Here is a 12,040-nt window from a genome sequence, read left to right on the forward strand (position 1 = left end):
ACCGTGTCTCGGCCGCTTCTCCGCCATGTTGCTTTCACCTTCTACCTGCGCTCTACCTCTTGCTATGACACTCTCCGCTCATCCTCCCCCTGCCTTTCATTTCCCGTGCGCCAGCGCGGGACTGTCGCCGGTCGACACACAAACTAAAAATGATATATACTGAAAAATGCTGCGAGATGTTAGAGGAGCCGATCGGCTTAATCAGCATTGTGTCATCTCCTCTAGTAGTGGCTTGGGTGAAACGGACATTTACGGACCTGTAGAAGTTACGCACTATAGCTTTAAGTCTTTGGGTAATTTTTCACTTATGTTTAATGTGTTTTATTTTTATTTATTTTATTTTTTAGCGGATGGGGGCTAGGGGTGTCCCCCCTATGGATGGTGTCCCCCCCGAGTGGTAGCCCCCATATAGGTAGTGGGGCCGCCTCTGTGGCCTATCAGGAGATCCACTACTGCATAAGTCATTTGTGGAGTGGAAGCTTTAATGAGTAAAGATATAAAAAGGTCAGCTTCGCACTTATCACTTCGACATCTGCTATCTCATTGCTATTTCTTCGAGCTGTTAAATGTGATACCCTCTCCTTATCAAACTTTATAGCCACTAAAGCCAGTTGTATCTCTTCATACACAAATAGAGCATCTTGATAGTGGTTTTTGTGGACATGATATCAACAGTAGGGGTGGATTGTCTGCATGGGGTTGTTTGTTTTCCGTAGTCAACGTGTTTGTCATAACTGGAAAATAGGTCAGAAACACTGTGAACTGGCTACCACAGCTTCACCTTGGGCAGCTGATATATTATTTCTTTTACTTTTTCATTGTGCTTTTGACAGTAAGAAGTAAATCAGGTCAGTAAGGGGCAAATATGCTTCCTCTATACTTCTGCACTGTTAAACACATAAATACCTTTATGTGGCTTATTTGCAGTTTATAGTTTATAACTTAAATGTTTTGGTCTTTACATCTGTCGAAAGATGAATATTAAAAACAGAAAGATGAAGGCGAAGCTTTAGCCAGAATAAAAAAAACGTGGTTGCAGACAAGAGACAGTAAAGCCCGGCCCCCGTTATAACCCTGTCATAATGCTCCTCTTTCCTCTATACCTTGCAGCTGCATCAGCGCCCTTTTATCAGTTCTTTTTATGTTTATGTTATGTGGGACTACATGTATCGGCTTGTAATTTATTGACGCGTAAAAATATATGCAAAAGATTGAGGGGTGAAAAAGCAGAGACGTCGTTGTGAGGCAAGTGGAACAAACAAACAGCATCACATATAAAACCACATAGACATCCTGTGAGGAGGGGAGGTGGGGGGAGAGGAGGGCGACAAAACCACTTGGGTTGAACTCGATGTGAGTGAGCTTGACCAGAGCGGGAACTCAGAGGCGAGAAGTTTTTTTTTCTTTTCTTCTCTTATTAGTCAGACGACTGCAGGACTTAAAAACACATCACTGTCTTCATGAGTGTTTGAGACAAACAACTCCAAAGTTGAGCCAAACACAGAACCTTAATGACGTAGTGCTCGACTTGATTTTTTTTTTCGTTCGTTTTTTGAAGAGGGATGGTTAAAAAAACACATTTGAGACCGTGACTATGATAAATATATACATATAGAAAATAATGAATGATAGTTACGATGCATTAAAAGCCGATCTGCTCACTGAGAAAATTTGGCAGCTAAAAATTCCATAACTTAAAAATACATGTGCATTCTGCTGGAATCCATAAAACTGAGCACCGCCACTAACCTCATGACACGAAATGTTGATGTCATGGTACTGATGGTGCTCTCAAAAAAAGGGTAGAGATATGTACGTCAGTCGACCACAACAGTCTCTCCAAACACATCACTCTGTGGGTGGACCAAAGTAGACACACCCGGCAAGTGTCTTTGAAATGTTCAGAAGCACTTTCTCTGCGGTGTGTTCACTTTAAATAACTTATCTTTACAATCTTAGCCACCTGGTCATCACATGTAACTGTTGTGGGATCAGTTAAGCAAGATGTATTGACTATTTTAAAAAGGTAAAAAAGGTATCAGCATCATGATGTAACAGTTGTGTGATATCTACTGAAGGTGAACTGCTGCTCCCTACTGACCAAGCGCTCAACTGCACACAACAAACTGAACAGAAGCAAGGTCTCATAGTACATTTAAAGAGGCACCCCAGCAAGTTTACACATAATTCCAGTTAAGTCATCAAGAAGAGAACTACTGAGTCTGTGAAAAGAGTTGGATAGAGCCTTTTGTGACTCTGGAGCTCTCCAAAGTCTGGTGATGTCTGCGGAGTTGCATTATCTGAGATGTAAGATCTAGTGTTTTTAGAGCTTAACCCACACTGGGGACTGAAAGTTGCTGCATCATGGCCTTTTCTCTTTCAGTTTTGATCAGTATTAGATCGGAAATGTAAAACTATGGCAGTAGAGACCTGAAACTGTCATATTTTGAGGAAAATTATCGTACAAGTCATACCCATGAGAGCAAACAGGTGTAAAAGGCTATAAAACATCCTTCTGAATGACTTTTTGACTCTATCTCAGAATTTAGAAAATTAGGTGTTTGGAGGACCCCTAAACCCCCTTTTCATCATATATCCCCCCAAATATTAAAAAGAATCTTACACGCTTGATCCTCATCATAGCGTACACCAAGCATGATTGTCTGGAAAGAGATTGTGAGAAGAAATGTTTAAACACAGATCTAGGATCCACATTCTACTGTTCTGATCATGTCAGGAAATTAATTAAAATGCGACATCATGTCAGGAAATTAATTAAACAGAACCACGCTAGACCGCATCCCAGGACAATTATGAACCACTTCCTCAAATGTTGGTCTTACAGAAACTATATTAAGATCACTATTTTCAACAGATACTTTAAACACAACACCCAGTGCTCGCCACACAGTAAAACATTCTGGAGATAACGTTAAAATACAAATACACCTCTGTGCTGAGTGTACCACCACACATGGAGGCCACAGCAGAAAAGCATTGCATTTATTAGATACAAATGATCAGAAATTGCTAGTCTTACAAAGCAGCATGATAATTTACTACTAGCCCATTATTTAACTCAGAAACCTATATATACAGGAAAGCATAAAAATATACAGAAATAAACAATGTCGTCAGAAATTACAATATTAGAGCTTCACTTAAATGTCTTATAGGAAGCTTTCTGGAGAACTCGTGTCTGTTTCTGGGGAGCCGAGCTCCCCATAGCTCCATCATATTTAAAACCCTGATGTGGAGTTCCTCAAGGCCTAAATCTCGGGCCTCCTCTGATTAACATCTAAGTGCTACAACTAGCTCAAACTGCAGAAAACAGCAAAAAAATATATTGTTTCAAGCAGCAATTCCAGGGTTCAAGCCAGCATGGACTTTTAAAACTGTAAATCTGGGTAAGATCAAGACCATTGCTAGTTTAAGACACTGGCATGAAAGATAAACAACAGGTTTTATGCTCAGTTATTAACATCCAAATCCCTACTGGGCCACACTTTTCTTTGGCCTATTGGTCAACTGCAGAAACATTTTCAGGACATGCGACATGCTTTAATGGCTTAGTTGAAAAAGGCCACCAACTTTGATGATGTTTGAACAAACCCTCATTGACTGATGGCCAAATTTTGTGAAAGGCTATTACACTGGTTTGGAAGAGAGAAAAAAATGAAGTCAAAGCAGAAACAAAAGGGTTAAAACCCATCAGGCTTGAACCCTAAATACAGATTATTATTACACAGTAACTATATGGATGTCATGTACTTTCACTTTACAATAGTACTAAGTGGCTATTGTTCCATAAGTGTAATTTTAAACTGTCTGGTGTCTCTGTCATGTGTCTTAATGCCTTGGATTACCATGTTGTTGAATTGTGTACAGCACAGACAGCACTAAGAAAAGAAAAAATCCACAAGGCAATAGTAGAAATCTCATTCTGTAAAAATGCTACAGTGTCGTTGACACCCCTGTCAGACAAATTAGTGTAATTTTCAAAGGGAAATAGTCATGTGAAGCATCATTTGCATGTACAAAAGTATACAGAGTAATAGTGCGTGCAAGCCCGGTACACTTCATACATCTGAAAACACATCTAAACCACAGAAGGTCAAATAACGTTCAGCCAAAACCAGCTAAGAACGTTTTGGAAAGATTTGGGGTTATGTAGGGTCAATGGGTCAGTTATAATAAGTGCTGGAAAATCTTCTCACTACCTTTTGTACCAATAGATACAAGTCCAAAGTAGTCCCTTTTTTTGGATTGATTATTGTTATTTCAAAGGACACACAGATCTTGTGAATACAACAAATGATATATACAACAAATAACAAATGATGTCATTATTTGACACAGTTAGAAATATTTCATAATATTACCATTATGCATTCATGATGCCTGACAATGACTTCAATGAAAGTTATGTAGTTGTATTACAAAATGCTCTATCAATATGGACTGGAACACTACTTTGTTGTCGGAGTGTTGGACCTTTAAATTTGGTAATGTTTGTCATGTCACCATGTAAAGAGTGTGTAAAGACGCACTCTCTTTCTCTCACACACACAGCCAGATACACACAGCAATGACTCAAACAGTAGAAGGAAGTGCCTGTCACTTCATCTTTTGCTTAATCCCCATATAAGTATTACTAAAATGTAAGTCTGTGTCATGTGTTCAAAAATCTTAGATGACAAAAGTTTTGGTGACATCATTTATATTATCCCAACACAAAATAAGAGAGAGAAAGTGATGTAACATTAAAAAGCACATTGGGCAGCTTTGATGGATTCTCACAACAGGAAGCTGCCAGAAAAGGTTTGAGAATACCACAGTGTCAACACCACAGTGGTCCAGCAGGTGTCAGCGTAAACCTACAAGACAACTCAGTTAAAATTGAAAGTTGTATTTGCTCTGACGACACACCTCAGGCATTCACATCCTCACAGTGGGTACACAGGCAAACATTAATGTCTCTCAGCATTTACACAAACAAACAGTGTAAATGTTTGGTACTGATGTAAAAGAGGGATTGACACATCATTTTCCACCTTATGACACCTTCACTTGCCTGTCTTTCCACTTCTCTTCTTGTTGTGCTGCCGACTCCTATAACATGAATATTGAGAGTTGAAGGCAGAAAAATGAGGCCACAGTAGATTTATGGTCAAGGTGAACTATGGAATTATCCATGAGAGTGATAGCATGTTTCATCAGTAATATTTTATCACGACCATTCTGAGCCTACAGACTGTGTTTTCCTTGACAATCACAGTTTTATGGTGCCTTGCTGCATAAAGAATTTCCTCATGTGGGACCAGGCCCGCCATCAGGGGGCGTCAAAGGGTAAAGATGACCCCAGCCAAAGGCCAATGGGGAGGGAGGGGCTATGAAAAGGTCTGTCTTGAAAAGGTCTAAAAGAAGAAGAGAGGCAAGTAATGACAGGAGCAGCAGGTATGGCAGGCAGAGCTGAAGGTGAGAAGTGAGGCAGACTCGTTTTTAGCAAATAAAACCTGCTGTATCAGGCTCAGACACAGGTATTGTATTAAACTAGAGGACATAAGAACTCCAATGGTACTAAACATGTTGTGTCAGAAAGGGGGCTAAATAACGCTCCAAAGTTACGCTAAATTTTGGCAAGGGAAAAAGGAATATGGACATCTTTCAAAATTAGTTCTGCACACTGGGGTCCCTAAATAGTCTTGCAATTACAGAAATTAGGTATGATTGGAAAACTGAGAGTTGACGGCCATATACACTTTAAACTGTTTCAGTTCACATTGCAAAAAGGGCACTTATTGAGACAGAGGGTAAAAGGGCACCACTCGGGGTCTATCTGTGTACATGCCTGCTTCACATGACTGTTTTCACTTATTTGAACAATACCGTAATTTGCCTGAGGGGGGCGCCAACTACACTGCAGCCTTTTCACAGAATGAGATGTTTACTATTCCACTGTGTCTTTTTTCTTTTCTTAGGCAAGACAGGGCAAGTTTATTTGTCCAGCACATTTCAAAAACAAGGCAATCCAAGACATGAGACGTTAGCTACATAAATATGGAGTTGAAACTGCAGCTTTAAGTCTTTAGCTCCGGTTAGCATAGCTAAGCTATTAGCAACATTTTCTCTCGCCAATATCAACATGTCTTTAGTTCATGTATCGTCAGACTCTCTTTCTACTGTCATTTTTTTGGGGTTGGGTAAGAACTTTCTCTGCAGGATTTTCTGCCATTGAATCATGTTTTCATTGAAGGGGGCGTGCATGTTCATCTGCATCTGTAGAACAGCCAGTAGAAAACCCTCTCTCTGAAATGACCTGAGTGATTGGCTATAGTCTCCTGTCACTGACTAGATTTTCTAAAGCCTGGAAACTGAGCCAAGAGGAGGTTCAGAAATGTAGTTCTCTCTCAGTCCACTTGATTTACAATGTGCTCAAAGTGTATAATGGGATTTTTGCCCAATTACACCAAAATTAAACAACCCAGCTTTAAGAAAACACACAAAAGAAACACAATAATACAATAAAACAGATTAAACAGGAAGACAGCCACAGAGCAGTGCAGCTGCAAACAGATTTTTTTTGATTCCTGATTTAAAAAGAGTTGGAGAAGATCTGAAGTCTTCCGGGATTTTGTTGCATAAAAACTAAACGCTGCTTCACTTTTAGCTTTGATGGACAGTAAACAGACCTGTCCCAGAGCAAGGCAGAGCAGAAATGTATTTTGGCCCTAAACCACTCAATGCTTAAAAACAAAACAAAAAAGTAGACAGAATCACCCATTTAGCATCAGTATGGACGAAAGTGGGTTAGTTGTAGGTGTGTTGTGACATACTGACAGTTGCAAGTCTAATTTCCAGTGGGGTTTATACGTCGGCGTTGAATCAACGTCGTACCTATGGTGTAGGCTCTGTGTAGACACATACCCCACACCGTAGCCTCTCCAGAGATGTAACTACATGTTGCAGCGACGCAACAAAAAACAAAACTTCAAACCATTCGCCTCAGTGAAAACAAGGCTTTTATTTACTTTTATTCTTCAGATAAGAAACAATTAATTCTGAAGACAATAAAACCCCCACACAATGGCACCTTAAGTCTTGTGTGTGATTTATCCTGGCTTCATAGAGGAATACTCTGCTAACCACTAGGCTAATTTATACAATGTAAAATGACATGGGCTTGTGCTAATAACATTAGCATGTTGTTTTTGTGGGGAGTACACATCTAGCAAAAGGCAAGTGTTTTGACTGTGACTCTTGCGAGTTAGGAAGCCAATTTGTTTACTTGTGTTTGAAGCTGTTGCTACTAAGCCATGTTTAATGTGTGTCTTATGTGTGTTTTGAGTTACTCAAACTCTACAGCACTTCACAGGAACTGCATAGGCGTAACTGCAGAGTGTTGTTGTCACACTGCCGCACAAGAATAAATGCTCACAAGGGTGTAGGCTATGTGCGTAGGCTATGATGTAGGGTCTGACAAACAACTATAGATCTGCCTTTACACAGCAGACTGCTGATGTTTGGGATGTTTTCTGACTTGCAATGATTCTTTGTGTTTCATATTTGCTAAAACTGATTTTTTTTTTCTCTTTATAGTTTTACTTTTTATAGGACAGAGGTTTGGTAAATTTTGCATGGGAGTACGTGTTTGTCATGTCACTCTGTTTACAGACATGCTCTCTTTTTCTCCCTCTCACACACACACACACACACACACACCCAAATGCACACAGCAGTAAGTCAAAAAGCAGAAGGAAGTGCTTGTCACTTCATCTATTGCTTATTCACCATATGAACATTGTCTAGGAGGACGTATCATGTATTTAAAAATCTTAGATGACAAAAGACAGTGATGTAGCATTAAAATGTGCAGCTTTGAATGCTTCTTTCAGCAGGAAATCAATCAATCATACAGGAAATCAATTTTAATACCAAAAGTGTCAGCACCACAGTGGCCCAGCAGGTGTCAGCATAAACCTACAACACAAACACAATTAAACCTAAAGGATGTATTTGATTTGAGGACACATCTCACATGCTCACAGTGATAAGGCAAACATTAACCCACATCTCTCAGCATTTACACAAGCAGTGATGTTTGGCACTGATGTAAAAGAGGGATTGGCTGATGTCTTCACATGTTTGGTAACTTCTGCTTTGCCTGCTTTCTCTCTCTTTCTCTCTGAAGTCTTCTGCATAATGACACTCACGTGTAAGCACACTGTGTTAAGAAAAAACTTATCATTTTTACTTGCATTTAATTATGACTTGCAAATAAAAATCAATGCATCATCTTTAATCTGCATATCACTCCAAGAGATCAAATAATGCAGTTAAAGTCACCACATATTGTTCATTAATGGGGCTTTATGTGCACTAATACAAGATGGAAGGTTCCTGAAATCATTTCGCTAATGCTGCACTGAAGGAAGTTTGAATGTAAAACTTAATCTGCTGCTTATTAGTTCATCACCATAAGCAGCAAACTGTCCCTCAATGTGGGCAGGGTCTCTGATGTGCCAAAAATGATCAGCAACACCTTCTTACAACTTGCTGAAAAAAAGTAGTTAACCTCCTTAGAACAGGGAATACTGCTTTGACTAAAGTAGCTGTGGCAGAATTACATTCATCACAGTGTAATGACACGTCATTTATAGATGATAGATGATACACTGCTTTCCCATTGCTAGTAGACCAGAGCCGTGCACATGACTTGGCAGTAGACGACTTTAGGTTACAACTTTTTAATATCTGTTTCTTATTCAGTCTCTCAAACTAGGTGCCGAATAAATTTGAAACGCTGTTTGAGTTCTGCTTGCACAAAGATAGACAGTATTTTGCAGTGGTCTGTCATTGCATCGTATTTTTATCACTACAGCTTCAAGCAAATAGGAGCTGGAGCCTATAAATATCAGTGACTACTGCAGAATCAACCGGGTCTCACTCCAAAGTTGACGAAATCCAGCACTTGAACAGTGACTTCTGGCATCGGACACCGGTGAAAAAAGGCAGCCTTTAACATTGGCATAATACATGGCCAGTCGCTGTTAGTGTAACAGCAGCCAGCGGCATCAGGGGAAAATGTGGTGGGACAGGAATGAAAGTTGGTGGATGGGTCCAACAAACACTGACTTTCACCCAGGAGAGCTGTGTTTGCATCCCGTAAGATTATCAAGCCAAACCTTGTTCTTTTTTCCTAAACCCAACTACATGTTTTTGTTGCCTAAACCTAACCACATGCGTTAGTTGCTGAAGGGAAAAAAAGTAAATTCTCACTGTCGTTCCGACGTAGCACGTTTATTTTGAAAGACACTGAATGTTAACAGTAAATTTCTCATGGTGTCCCAAAACATCAAGAACCAACGAACCCAGGGTACCTTGCATGTCGTATCTGGACATGGAAAGTCAATGAACAAATGTCAATATGTGACGAGGTCGGAGTGAGAATGTGTTGGCAGAGTCATTTGACCCTGGAGTGAATTCTGATTGTAATCTTTCCCATTAAATACAAAAGCCAGACATTTGTGGGTTTCTTGTGAAGTGGGAGAGGAGCTTAACACACAAGTCTCCTTAATGACTGTTAGTCATCTACCATTGTAGAAAGGCAGGGGAAAAAAAGTTGTTTTCTATACACATGAGTGGCTTAGCTTGATTCTATTTGACTCCCAGCACAGCAGGGATTTATATCTCCATACAAAATGGCTACCAGCGTGTCTTTAAAGGTCCTGACACACCAAGCCGACAGTTGGCGCTAGTCAGCGCGTTAAATTGGTATCAGCGCCTGCGGGGCTCGTCAGTTAATAAAATCAATCTAATTTCAGCTGAGCACACAAGAAAAACAGAAGTGAGGAAAGTAAACAAATGGCTAAAGTGAAGAGGGAGTGAGACCAACACAAACTTGTTATATTAGATAAGATTATTTTTCTTTAGCCATTGAGCCCTATAGCAGAAACATTTCCTCTTTGTGTTATCGTTCACTGCCGCATGGTAAATGTGCTCTGTTCTTTCAGTATTAGATTGTGTTGTTGTTGTTGAGCATCAAGATGATCTTCTGGGCTCCCTTTTGTATGACAATTACAGACAACCACTATCTGCTGGTGTGGAGTTTTTTCCTCTCAAGCAGGTGTAGAACGTAAGTGCTGTTTGTTATACTTAAATGTCACTGGTGCTGTTTGTTATACTTAAATGTCACTGGTGGCGTCAGGGGGAAATCCAACAGGACAAGAATAATTATCTTGGTAATTCAGAAAAACTTTTCTCTCGTGAGTGCATTACGGTTCCATACAACTTGGCCCAACTAAATTGGTATTTGAATTGTAAATCAATGTGGCATGGTTTGACATGGCACGGCCAAAACTGCCGGTGGAAAAGCTCTATACTGTATGTGCCCTTAAGAGATCTCATTCAAAAGCACATGCCCCATGCACAGCGCTGTCAGTCCTTTTAGCTTAGCGCAGATGATTACAGGAAACATCAGATTGTAACATTTCAAATGAAGATTTGAAGAAGAAATCCAGCCCTCTTGTGTGCGGTGCATCTATTTATTTGTTCTTCAATGATCTTGCTTCTATTATCATTTGTTTTTATATACAAACCATGTTGCTGCCATTTTTTGAAGACGTATTGTATGAGAAAGACGATTTTAATTGTGTTTTACTCAGCCTATGGGCAATGACTTCCAAAACTTGAATATCTGACTGTGATTTGGTGATCTAGGAAGTAAAGCTGGCACCTCACAATGAATAGTATTTTCCAGTGCTTGATAGTATGTGAATTTCTCTGTCTTTATGCTGCATGATCATAACTGTCTGATGTTTTCCTGTTAATTGAGCATATCCAGGTCACTGCACTCTGTTCATATTGGTCATGTTTATACACTTTTATGATGCCAAAAAGCAACATGTTGTGCAAAACAAAAACTAAAAGAGAATATAAAAAATACCTTTTTAGATCAACAGACCGAAAATGAAATGATTATGAAATGGTAACCTACAAATATCTTTGCATATTGAGATAATGTGATCAACTCAAATCATAGCACATAAAACACTATGAATTACAACTCTCATTTCCTCACTCACCTTCTTTTTAGAAAGCTAACAGACTTCAAAGGCCTGACCCTTAGAGGTCTGGTCAAGTTACTTTGGTGTCACACTTAGCTCTACTTCATCTTCTAAATTTGTTTCTTTGAGGTTTGTGACTTCCTATTATCTAGGACTTGTACGCCCATGAGGCTAGTGCTGGGTACCGTGTCTAACAGTAACAGAAATCTCATCAGACCTGCCAGAGACTGAGAAACAGGTAGGTGATTCATTGCAAAGGGAAGGTTTGTGTGTTTAGCATGTTTAGGGTAAGAAAGAGGAGATTGTTTTCACAAGTTCCACTTTTAAAGTCAGTATCTCGCAATGACACAGATATATCCACTCGTGCCATTTTTTTTCACTAACTTTTAAATCAAGTGAATGTGCAGTGGAAATGTCATTTGATTATTTGTTAAGATAAAGGATGATTTTAAGACTTTGCACCAGGATTATCTTTGCAAAGTTTGTTTCTTTGCTTTTGCAGAGTTGACATCAGCAGCAGAGTAGTTACCAGAAATAACCGAGCAATGGGTGTAGTCAGTGATACACAAGTGATACGTTTTCGCCATTGAAGTTTTTTATTTCAAATGCTAACACTGAAGTCCTGTGGTTTTTGCTCTAATCTTTGTGTTAGTGCATTTAGTTGCAATGGTATTTCCAATTTAAGCATGTACATCTGCGTTTAACAGGATGAGCCACATGCATTGTGCTTGGTGCATAACTTCCCAAAAAAATGTGTTACTTAGAAATGATGTAAGCCTTTGAGTTTGTTACAGTATGTTAAACTTATTCATATGCAGATATAGTGTATTCATGTTGTGTTACATGATGATATGAAACTGTCTGACAGTAACACAAGTGACATAGAACAGAATTATAGAGAGGATGTGGGGAAATGTGAAAGATAAGACTGCAGAAAAACACAGTGGCACCACAAGTCTGCTAACAGAGTGATA

General features: G+C 39.4%; 1 protein-coding gene across 3 annotated transcripts in view; it reads left to right on the forward strand.

The window, feature by feature from the left end:
- Nucleotides 1–12,040, forward strand: part of LOC126404056 (prostaglandin D2 receptor 2-like) — a 116,112-nt gene that overhangs the window by 100,147 nt on the left and 3,925 nt on the right. Inside the window, exon 1 of one of the 3 annotated variants that reach the window (XM_050067021.1) lies at nt 11,185–11,304. The exons of the other annotated variants lie outside the window; for them this stretch is intronic. The gene's annotated coding sequence lies outside the window, so the exon portion shown is untranslated. Of the gene's footprint in view, nt 1–11,184; nt 11,305–12,040 lie in introns of those variants that run through there. 3 annotated transcript variants of the gene reach the window in all.

The sequence above is a fragment of the Epinephelus moara genome, chromosome 17, assembly GCF_006386435.1.
Source record: "Epinephelus moara isolate mb chromosome 17, YSFRI_EMoa_1.0, whole genome shotgun sequence".
Taxonomy (NCBI): Eukaryota; Metazoa; Chordata; class Actinopteri; order Perciformes; family Serranidae; genus Epinephelus; species Epinephelus moara.